A 12,536-nucleotide genomic window follows, 5' to 3' on the forward strand; every position below is an offset into this window, starting at 1 on the left:
GGTAAAAAGCACAAACTCTTGTGTGATTAAGTGAGAGTCCAGAATATTATAATGTAATAAGAGGCCCACAATGGGTGAGGCCAAGGGCCCATCTAGCCTGGCATTTTGTTGCCTTCGAAGTGGCCAGCCAGATCCCTACAAGATGCTCACAAGCAAGACATGACGGCCTCTCCCGCTGTTGTTCCCCGGGAACTGGCAGCCTTAAGCAATATTCTAAGATGTGATCACTGCAACCAGGCTTTTCTCTCTGTGTTGCCTTTGTTTTTAGAAGAAGAAGAAGAAGAGTTTGGATTTGATATCCCGCTTTATTACTACCTGAAGGAGTCTCAAAGTGGCTAACATTCTCCTTTCCCTTCCTCCCCCACAACAAACACTCTGTGAGGTGAGTGAGGCTGAGAGACTTCACAGAAGTGTGACTGGCCCAAGGTCACCCAGCAGCCGCATGTGGAGGAGCGGAGATGCGAACCTGGTTCCCCAGATTACGAATCTACCACTCTTAACCACTACACCACACCGGCTTTAGGGCTGGGTGTTACACTCTCTGATCTGTAGTAACTGAGAGACCCGTAGCACAATGGACCAGTGTGTCTGGATGTTAATCAGAAGGTTGTGCTAGGATATTTCCATTCCACCTTAAAAGGGAGCAGGCTTTGTGAGTCAGAGAGTCCGCGCATGTTCTGTTCACAGGATGTTTAAGTTTCTATTGCTTTCATTTTCTCTCTCTGCTGGAGACACTGACGCAGGCAGTCATGTCTTTTTTGTTCTGATCAACGCTGAATAAAGCTTGTAAATAATGCTCTCCTGGGTGCGACTTTTGGCTGTGCATTATCTGCTGATAAGAGTGTGCATGAGCTCTGGATCGTCCGGCAGACGGCTTGGGGCCATGATGGACTTTATCTCCCTGGCAGTATCCCAACAGGTTGGTGGTCCCAGGTGCATTAGCTGCTTGGGTTGCAACCCTTGTTTCATTTATAAATTTCATTTATTTGTTTCTGGAGTGCCAACTGGGCTATTTCATGACACTGGAGTACATCTGTTTTATGTTCGCTCCAGCCACGCCCCAAAGACTGCTGCATTGCAAGTTTATGCTGTTACAGCAGAAGGACATTTGAAATTTATTTTGCTACCTATTCTGTTAAGGAGCAAAAGCAGCACTGCCTTCTGTTGGAATGTGGATGTCAAATGAAATCTGTGCCCGAGCAATGAAAAATAACCATTTTGTAATTCAACAATAAATGAGAATATTAGTGAGTTATAATGGCTGCTCAAAAATTTTTAAGCACTTTTAACCACTAATTATAAAGAGAGGAAAGCCACATTCAGAACTATTAGCATATAGGAATCATTGTAGAATATACATAAATGCTATACAATGGTACCTTGGTTTTCAAATGTAATCCATTCTGGAAGACTGTTAGACTTCCAAAACGTTCGAAAACCAAAACTCAATAGCTGACAGCTATGGAAGCAGCATTTTCTGTTCGACTTCCGAGGCGTGTTTGAAAACTGAACTCAGGTTTTCAGTGTTAGAAAACTGAAACATTCTACTTTCGAGACTTTCAAAAAGTGAGGTACCACTGTTTATGTAAAATGTGGTTTATGTGTCCAGTTTTACCTAGTGAGAGAAATTCCAGATAGAATGGTTTTTTTAAAAAAATCCTCCTTACCCCAATTTCCTCACTGCTGATATAGTTTAATAATCTCACTGCCACTGATGGAAGTAGTTCAGTTGAATGCTCTGTATATTTATCCTCCTAATGGAAGACTGTGGTGGTTTCAGCACTAGTGGGTAGAAGAAGAAGAAGAGTTTGGATTTGATATCCCACTTTATCACTACCCGAAGGAGTCTCAAAGCGGCTAACATTCTCCTTCCTCTTCTGCCCCCCTGAATTCCTTCCGCACTTGACTGTGGATGAAATATCTATTCCTGGGAGTCCCTCAGGGCTAAACAGGATTATAATTTAGATGGGACTTCTATCCCCTCCTTAGTTATACTTACAGTAGCATAGTAATTAGGATGTTGAGGTAGCAGTAGCCAAAAATAAAACAACACAAGCTGGATTTTGCTTTATAAACACAGAAAAGTTTAATGATTTTACAAGATACTGTATATAAGATATTAAAAGACCTACAAGAAGAGGAACAAGCTTGTTTTCTCCTGCTCTGGAGGGTAGGATTCGAACCAATGGATTCAAGTTACAAGAAAGGAGATTCTAACTAAACATGAAGAAAACCTTCTGCCAGTAAGAGCTGTTCGATAGTGGAATGGTTTCCCTCAGGAAACCTCCTTCATTGGAGGTTTTTTTTAGCAGAGGTTGTGATTCTAACTCTGTGATTCTAAGATAAAGATGCAAAAGATTTCTATTTCACAAACTCATGGTTTATTGTTTCATGTGAATGAGGCTAATTTATCTCTCTCTGAAAGTGATGGGCGACTCTCTTTGTACAGCTATCTAGTGGAGAGAAAAGGCTCTAGCTAGGCAAGGGAAATCATTGTGTCAGGAGGTGAGGGAAGATACCCCCCCACCTAATGGAATAGTGTACATCTCCCCCACCAACTATGTCACTTCTCTCTAAAGTCCTGCACACCACAGCTGCATTTATGACATTATCCTGCCACACAACCACTGTTACCTACAACCTGTTTTGCCAATGGCTTATGTTTGAATACTTCAGCCAGGACCGGCCCTACTATTATGTAGCATGAAGTAGCTGCCTCAGGCAGCAGGTGCTAAGCGGCAGGGACTAGTGACAAGGCACTGGAGGACAGAGCCATGTGTGCTACATGATCTGCCCTGCAATCCCCCAAGCTAGGCTATTGTCCCCTAGTGTGGTAGAAGATGCCATCCTATCACCAGTGTCAAAGTAAGACTCATCTGCCAATCTAGTTGGCTTCTGCAAATGGTATGGAGAGTTGTCATCTTGTCCTTTAAATCAGGTGGCAAAATGTCTTAAGCCTTGCTTCAAACTTATCTGTGCTGTGGATTTGATGATAGAATTTGCTAAACAGCAACAAAATCTCACCTCTGAATAACTCACTTCTGTGCTTATATTTAATATTCACAGCTAATGTTCGCAGTGTCCCTGACATGTGCACTTTGATGAATGTTCGTCTGCCTTAATGATGCCCCAAGGTGAGCACCACCCTGTAAATTTAAAAACATCATGTGCTCTGGGTTAGTGGATAAACTGACATTAAAATGAATGAAACTTTGATATCTTTCAGCTCATAATTTTTAAAGTTTAATTATAATGAATAGCTATGACTGCTGCTCAGTTGGAATATTAGTGATCTGCTTTCATTTCATGGTGGCATTTTAAGCAAGGTATTAATTGGGCATTAGCTTCTAAGATGATTCTTTAATGCATAAGGAAGTTTTAATGAAAATGATATATTGTGAATGCCTCTTGCACCTTGACACTTGGGTGCAATAAATGTGATGACTGATGTCTTTCAAGAGTTTAAAGGCCTCTTTTTCTCACCAAGGGTCTCTAAGTTAAGGAGAGCATTTTATCAAGACTCTTAATGGAGGAGTTGAGCTGAATGCCAAGAGGGATTCTTTCTAGTGGTTCTACCCATCTGACACTGGGGATTGAACCCAGGAACTCCTACATGCAGAACACGGGCCATACCACTAGGGATTGGGGGGGAAATTTGATTCTGGTCACATCTGAAGGCAAATCTATCTGATCTCACTTTCCAAAAAATACGTGAACCAAAACACAGCTATCCTTTTGAAATTTGTACTTCTCTGAATTTTGCAGTGTAATTCTCAATGTGCACAAAAAACCCATATACTAGGATAAAGTGTGCATAAAAATGTGTACAGTGGTACCTCGGGTTACGTACGCTTCAGGTTACATACGCTTCAGGTTACAGACTCCGCTAACCCAGAAATAGTACCTTGGGTTAAGAACTTTGCTTCAGGATGAGAACAAATTTGTGCAGCAGCGGCGCGGCAGCAGCAGGAGGCCCCATTAGCTAAAGTGGTGCTTCAGGTTAAGAACAGTTTCAGGTTAAGAACGGACCTCCGGAATGAATTAAGTACTTAACCTGAGGTACCACTGTATTTGTGAAAATAGCATACATATATTAAAGGAAATTGCTTTGCAACAATGTGTATATTTGGGACCAATTCACAATCAAATATTGATGGATTTTCACGAGAACTTCTTTATAAAGAAAACAGTCACAAAATGATGTGGAAATGTGGACAAGTGAATTTATGATAGGAAAAAACGAGCAATTGCTAGAAATGGAAGTTGACATATTTGTCCCTCCATTCATATGACTAGCTCTGGTTCCTTCTTCAGCTGAGGCACAGAAGAATAGCCTGGTAGCCTCCTTTGACCTCCTTTGGTTCAGTGGTGGTGGTAGGCAGCCTGATCCTAGGTCCGTTTACCCATTATGTTCAATTGGGCTTACTTCCAGATAAGTGTTGTGTAGTACTGCAACCATACCATATCAAATTTGCGAGAGAATAATTCAAAATGGATATTTAGGCTATGCTTGAGCACCCGCCCCAATACATGGTTGCTATCATCTGTTGCATGAATCTGCTCCACATTGTCTGTACCTTTTGCGTCACTGAATTTTTTCTCCCCTGGAGGATCTTCTTTCCTAGCATATGCCTTACAGACATTAGAAATGCCAAAGGATGGCTAAGCTCACATAATCTAATTGGCATAGGCTACACTAGCAGGCCAAGCAAACAATGCATCATTTCAGCATTCAGTGTTGTTCAGCTTTCAGCGTCAAATATCCATGGAAGTCCCTTCCTCTCCACTAATTCCTCACTTGAGGTTTGCAGAAACAAAGCTGTTTTGGTTTCCGTGTGTATAGTGAATGATGAATGTTATTCTTACATGAGAAAATAATTCCATTTAGCATTCACTCATCAGTGCCACTGTACAATGGCTGCTCCATTTCAGAAGGGCATTGAGGAAGATGCTCATTCTCCTCTCCAAGATCTGAAAATGAAAGAAGCCTATTGCTAAGCAGAGATGGACTGCTGCACAGAGTGGCAGCCAGTGGAGGCAAATGGGGAACTGCCTCACCAACCTCAGTCTGCTCTCAGCCAGCCAGCCACTTCCTGCCTGCCTTTTTACATACAACCAGGCCGGGGATGGTACTACCTGTCAGCTTTTGCCTCGTGAGTCTCAGTTTGGCCTTTGTGTGACTCAGCAGGAGGCTGGGGAGAAAACTAGAATTAGTTGTCTTAACCTGTCATTGGCTCTGGCTCTGTTTACTGTGGGCCTTCCTGCTTTCCACCCCACCAGACCCAATGGGCACCACCCACTACTGGTGGCAATGCTGTGGGGAGTCCTTCTCCCACTCCCATAGCCCAGTAATATAATGTTGGCAAACCCATGTCATTTCTCAGCACCCACTAGTGGCAGTCAGTGATGGGGAGAGGGAGCAGAGAAATGTAAATATTACAGTTTTCAAGCTGTGGGTGGGATTCAGCCACATCCCAGCAAACTCAGACTGTGCAATTAAAGTTGATTTGCAGCTCTTGTGCAACACACCTGCTTCCCCAAAATATCATTTATTTATTTTTTTGCGATGAGGAAAGAGGAGGGGAAAGTCCTGGAATGTGCGGGGGTCACATCATCTAACCTCCCTGCAAGCACATTGGAATGAATGCTCATTATGTAGCCAATGTCACTTAATCTCCTAAAAAACAGATCAACGTGCATGATCAATACATAGGTTGTCTGGAAATGCCCTGCAGGCAGATAGGGGACTGTCCAATATAGGGATGCTGTGTTCAGCAGCAGCTCCATCACATACCTTTATCTGCATCACACATAGTCTCAGGGGCAAACACACGTGTCACTGAGTGTACACTCAATGGGGAGAAGATGTCCATCACAGCACTTTTGCTGCATTTGCACGTTACATTTTAGGTACACACTCAAAACATCATGGACCCCAGTCATGTACTGAAGTCAATGGGATTTACTCACTAGTAGGTATTACATAGTATTGCTGTCTTACCGTTCGTTCATGGTTTTGGGGGAAATAAAAATATCCAAGATACATTCTAATATTTAGAATATGGCACTTTTATTGCCAATGAAATCCTATGATACCATACCATATGAAAAGAAGCTAACACAGCCACGGCAACATAACTACACCCAATTAGCTGTTGTGTCTCACTTTGGAAAACCAACGTCTGCATTTTCTCTACTTACAATGGAGATAATGACCTACATTTTGACCCTTGGAATATAAAGGACCTGGCTCCCATCAAGCTACCTCATTCCTCCGAAGGATCGTGTAATGTGCATGCTGCATTTCTGTTAATCCATCATGAACATTTCAAAGATGGGCCACCCCATCAGTCCTTTCATCTGCGCTTCGTTGTTTCAGTTCATTTATTCAACATAGTGTTGAATCCATTTCTGACCTGGCGGAGAGCACATGCGTGTCCTCCTCCTTTGTGCATTATTCCTGTACTCTTGTAAAGAAAGGATAAATAGGACTTTTATCTCCACATCTTTGGAAATCACCGGTAGGAAGGTCACAAATTCACATTCTCTGGTGTGATTATCTTACATACATATAATAAAATGTTAAGAGTGTCATCACATAGTAGTTTGTGAGGCCACTGACAGATGATGCTGTGAATCACAGTGTGAGGGTAGAATCTGGAGAACCGCTCATCTGCTGCTGGTCCATTGCAGCAGTGCTGGAGAGCGAGGAGGACAGAGATAGAGGCAAGCAGGAGGGGCCCATGTAGACCAGAAATGGTAAGCCAGTTTTCAGATGGCAAGTCTTACTATTTTATTTACCTTGCCCCTCCTCTGGGAAAACATCCTCCAAATGCCCATGATTGCCTCCACTATCATAGTGGCACTATGTAAGTACAAAAATGTGTCCTAAATGACTTATTGAACTTTGTCTCTTCTATAGTTGTTATAACAATGCACTAACCAATCTTCCAGCGTTAATCAAAGTACTTGCAATAAATACAAATTAGGATTCGGAGAGCTAGATTAGAATTTTAAGATAATGATTCTCCAAATGATAAGACCAGCTCCATAAATCTAATCAACTTCAGGTTGCTTCAGTCCACTCTCATTTATTTCCAAAAAGAACAAACAGATAACAATGTTCACAAGATTGAACACCTCTGTCTTGTCCTGTGCTAATGACAGCAACAACAAACCATTCATCATAGAATTACAAAACAGGAGCCATCCATACCTCATCTTCTCAGATCTTGGAGCATTTCCCTGTGCTTCCCACATGTACTGCTACCATGTGGGACATACTTCTAGCCATTAAAGAGTTGGGGTATCCCAGAAAATAACAAAGAGCACTACTAAGGGAGCAGGGATCAATTGCTATAGTGCTATAAGCATTCAAGGTGGAGGGTTGATGGGGTGATGGGAAACATGTAAGTATAGGAAGCTGCCTGTCAGATCCTTGGTCCATCTAGTTCAGTATGGTCTACACTGAATGGTCATCCGCTCTCCAAGGTTTCAGGTGGGTGTCCTTCTGCATGAAAAGCAGAGCTGAGGCCTTTCCCTTCCGCTTCTTAGGGGAGTGCTCACTATCCCTCACTTTGCCTTGGAGTCCACTGTGTCAAGGTAAAGGGGATGGTTTGGGACTAACGGAGGTGTTTGCTTTAAGAAAAAACTAGCATGAGTATCTGGTCCACAAACTAACACAGAACTTCATTCAGATGTGCCCTTCATACATAAGGCAACTCCATAGAGGGCTGAACCTCCCACGCCAACCTCTCGCTCCTGTACCCTATGCAAGCCCAGCCTTTAATGCCCACACACCCAGCACAGATGCCTCCAAAGGGGCAGGTGAATGTGAGCAGCTTCTCAGGCATAAAGTTGCTCCTTGGCAGAATCTGTGCTCCAAGTGCAAAGCAGTGACATTCACTTTAAGCACTGTAATTCAATCCAATATCTGCACTTCTGATCTAGGCGATGAGTCTCATTGGGAAGACTTTGGAGCTCTACAAGCAACCACTCATCCCAGAAACATGCTCTGATCAGGAAGATTGGAGGCTGGCTGATAATTTCCTGTCAGTTGGGTCTAATAATGCCCCACTAAAGGTAAAGGTAAAGGTACCCCTGCCCGAACGGGCCAGTCTTGACAGACTCTGGGGTTTGTGCGCCCATCTCACATCTATTGGCCGGGGGCCAGCGCTGTCCGGAGACACTTCCGGGTCACGTGGCCAGCGTGACAAAGCTGCATCTGGCGAGCCAGCGCAGCACACGGAACGCCGTTTACCTTCCCGCTGGTAAGCGGTACCTATTTCTCTACTTGCACCCGGGGGTGCTTTCGAACTGCTAGGTTGGCAGGCGCTGGGACCGAACGACGGGAGCGCACCCCGCCGCGGGGATTCGAACTGCCGACCTTTCGATCGGCAAGCCCTAGGCGCTGAGGCTTTAACCCACAGCGCCACCCGCGTCCCTAATGCCCCACTACAGCCTCCTTAAAACAAGCCTGGCTAACATCCCTTCATGTTGCCTTTATTTATAGCCATCTGGAATCCTCATTCTCCTCCCCCCCCCATTTCTTAAACTGAACAAATATACAAAAATAGCTAATGATATCAGTAGGAAAAAGGCATACTGTAAGTCACAATATATCTTGGGGGCTATAATCACATTTGCATCATTGGTATGTATGGAGAATGGCAAACATGAAAGAACCTGTGTTGTCTGGATCTGCAAATGCATTCGGCATTTGTATCTTCTTCATACAAATCTCACACAGTCCTGAATGTCATCAGTATACAGAAATTATATGCAATGCAATTTGGTTTAACAAACTACCGTATACATTTTCATTTTCTGTAGCAATTTAAGCAACATTCAGCCCATGGAAAATTATTCATGTGAGAATGACGGGCAGTCTTGCAGTTATACCGACATTGAAGTGTCAAGAGTCTTAGAGTGCTTCCAGATGGGTATTTATTGTGGGACTGGTGCTTCTCCTGCATGCAAATTTTTCAGTGTTCACACATTAAAACGTCAGCCCATATCCCTCCCCATTTAATCCAGATTTACCCTTTCTGGGAGGAATCCAAAACTTTTTTTCCTTTTAAAAAAATTCCACATATTGTCAATGACTCATTTGCAGTGTCGGAACAAACCATTTACAGAATTGAGCCCCTGTATAAAAACACCCCAAGTCAAATCGAGATAAAAAATTATCTGCTTTGTAGTTCTAAAGATGGCCTATTTTAACTGGAAGTGTGAAGCTCTTTAAAAAACAATTGATAACAAAGCAGAGGGTAGTTAGAGTTACAGTGGTACCTCGCAAGATGAATGCCTCGCAAGACGAAAAACGCGCAAGACGAAAGAGTTTTCCGTTTTTTGAGTCGTTCCGCAAGACGAATTTTCCTATGGGCTTGCTTTGCAAGACGAAACGTCTTGCGAGTTCTTGCGAGTTTGTTTCCTTTTTCTTAAAGCCGCTAAGCCATTAATAGCCGCTAAGCCGCTAAGCCGTTAATAGCCGCTAAGCCGCTAATAGCCGCTAATAGCCGTGCTTCGCAAGACGAAAAAACCGCAAGACGAAGAGACTCGCGGAACGGATTAATTTCGTCTTGCGAGGCACCACTGTATTCAGGCTGCTACTGACTGCAGACTATTTACCTCCAGGGGGTGGGAAGAAAGACTAGTTAGGTACAGCCATGCTATATTTAACAATAACTGTATTAACAGAGGTTTCCTCAACCTGCCATCTTGGAGGCTTAAATGCCATGAATATTAAGAAGTGCTGCATTCAACATTTATGAATGACAAAGGGCACGTCATTCACCATCATTAACTGGGACAAGGATGTCCCTATTCCTGCATGTGGGCACACACCTATTTGGTGAATGAACAGAGGCTTCTTTTTCATCTGAATGAAAGGAAAGCAATTATCAGATGACAGGCTTTAAAGTTCCCCAGTGCTATGGATTCTCAAGCGAAAGAAGCCTGGGGCAAGGGTTGAAAAGGAGGAGGCAAACTTGTCACATTGCATTAATTGGGAGAATTTCAGCAGAAGGCAAGTTGGGGAGGAGGGAAGATTAAGACACAGAGAGAGGACTCAATAGGGAAAGGACGGAATGTCTTGGCAGAGAAAGAGAGAGAGCAGGTTGCCCTTGTGCCGTTCTTCCTCCAACATCATGTCTCTTAAGAGTTGTGGGTTTGTGCAGCTCTGAGTGCGGCAAAAGTCTAAAGCAGAAGCCTCAACTGAACCCATGTGATTCAGCAGGACTCCAGGCAGATTGGAGAGGGCTTCAGCTTTCTTATAGCAATGTTATCAGATAGAACGGGCTGGACCACAACAATGAGGAAAACATAGGAGAGGGAAATGAAGAGCGTTACCTGACTGGAGAATTTTTATTTTTTGTCCTTTACAATGAGGAAGATACCAATAGGATGGCATGAATGGCCCATGCCACACATGCTCACAATGCAGGGTAGAGATTGCTTGCAAGAGGTCCCCTTTTGATTGTGCACTCATGATGAATTGTATTCATGATGTGCCGGGGAAGTTGTACTGTTGGTTCCTGCAAATGTTTGGGGTGGACATACTGCTTCTTTTCCAACCAGTGCCTATCCCGTAGCTTCCTGTTGAAATCCTACAAGTTTTTGTGTCACAAATGTTCCAGGTTTCATTGGGGTTGTTGTTGTTGTTCCACTTTTGTGGACAGGAATGCCCCTCCTGTCCACAAAATACAGTGGTACCTCGGGTTACAAAGGCTTCAGGTTACAGACTCTGCTAACCTAGAAATAGTACCTCAGGTTAAGAACTTTGCTTCAGGATGAGAACAGAAATCGTGCTCCGGCAGCGCAGCAGCAGCAGGAGGCCCCATTAGGTAAAGTGGTGCTTCAGGTTAAGAACAGTTTCATGTTAAGAACAGGACCTCCAGAATGGATTAAGTTCTTAACCCGAGGTACCACTGTAAGGTGGTGACATTGGGGAAGCAACGCAGAAAAATTAACAAAGCAGAATAATGTGTGGGTGGTCCAGTATCAATTCGCCACTAATGCATTGACATGGCATCAATGACATGTTGCCTGATAAAGGTAAAGGGACCCCTGACCGTTAGGTCCAGTCGTGGCCGACTCTGGGGTTGTGGCGCTCATCTCGCTTTATTGGCCGAGGGAGCTGGCATACAGCTTCTGGGTCATGTGGCCAGCATGACTAAGCTGCTTCTGGCAAACCAGAGCAGCGCACAGAAACGCCGTTTACCTTCCCGCTATTTATCTACTTGCACTTTGACATGCTTTCGAACTGCTAGGTTAGCAGGAGCAGGGACCGAGCAACGGGAGCTCACCCCGTCACGGAGCTTCGAACCGCTGACCTTCTGATTGGCAAGTTTAGACCACAGCGCCACCCGCGTCCCTATGTTGCCTGATACATCCACAAAAATCCACCAGTGTGGAAGGGAACAGAGTTTATGCAACAATTCACAGTCAGGGCCAGCCCTACCATTAGGCAGAGTACTAGGGAGGCTCACATGGCGCCTTCATTACATATATTTAGGCGTCAGGTGAAAACGTTTCTCTATAACCAGGCCCAGCCCTTTTTTTACTTAAGAATAGGGTGCCAGAACTGCTGCCTCACCATCCCGAGGGTGGCAACATGAGAACAGGCATTTTCTGTGGTGGCTCCTTGCTTGAGGAACGCTCTCTCCAGGGAGGCTTGCCTGGCACCTTTGTTACATATCTTTAGGCATCAGAAACACTTCTCTTCTCCCAGACCTTTGGCTAATTAAACAATCTATGGCCTTTTTGATGCTTTTGAATTATGGTGCTGGAGGAGATTCTTGAGAGTCCCATGGACTGCAAGAATCATAGAATCATAGAATCATAGAGTTGGAAGAGACCACAAGGGCCATCGAGTCCAACCCCCTGCCAAGCAGGAAACACCATCAGAGCACTCCTGACATATGGTTGTCAAGCCTCTGCTTAAAGACCTCCAAAGAAGGAGACTCCACCACACTCCTTGGCAGCAAATTCCACTGTCGAACAGCTCTTACTGTCAGGAAGTTCTTCCTAATGTTTAGGTGGAATCTTCTTTCCTGTAGTTTGGATCCATTGCTCCGTGTACGCTTGTCTGGAGCAGCAGAAAACAACCTTTCTCCCTCCTCTATGTGACATCCTTTTATATATTTGAACATGGCTATCATATCACCCCTTAACCTCCTCTTCTCCAGGCTAAACATGCCCAGCTCCCTTAGCCGTTCCTCATAAGGCATCATTTCCAGGCCTTTGACCATTTTGGTTGCCCTCCTCTGGACACGTTCCAGTTTGTCACTGTCCTTCTTGAATTGTGGTGCCCAGAACTGGACACAGTACTCCAGGTGAGGTCTGACCAGAGCAGAATACAGTGGCACTATTACTTCCTGTCAGGGGTTCAGGAGCAGAGGCAAGGGCAAGGGAGGAAACAGAGAGCGAGGGGGAGGAGGCAGAAGAAAAGATGAGTGATGACGACGACCCGAGATCTCCGAGTCTTTCCAGTGAATCAGAAGATTCACAGAAAGGAGCACCAGCGGCCAGGGCAA

At 44.3% G+C, this 12,536-nt stretch overlaps 1 long non-coding RNA gene across 1 annotated transcript in view; it reads left to right on the forward strand.

Moving 5' to 3' along the window:
- Nucleotides 1-2,662: 2,662 nt before the first annotated feature.
- LOC309528710 overlaps nt 2,663-12,536 on the forward strand; it is a 139,286-nt gene continuing 129,412 nt past the window's right edge. The window contains exon 1 of the long non-coding RNA XR_014217882.1: nt 2,663-3,134. This is a non-coding gene — a long non-coding RNA (uncharacterized lncRNA). The remainder of the gene's footprint in view (nt 3,135-12,536) is intronic.

This window comes from Podarcis vaucheri, assembly GCF_965113315.1.
Source record: "Podarcis vaucheri genome assembly, chromosome: 3".
NCBI classification, from domain to species: Eukaryota; Metazoa; Chordata; class Lepidosauria; order Squamata; family Lacertidae; genus Podarcis; species Podarcis vaucheri.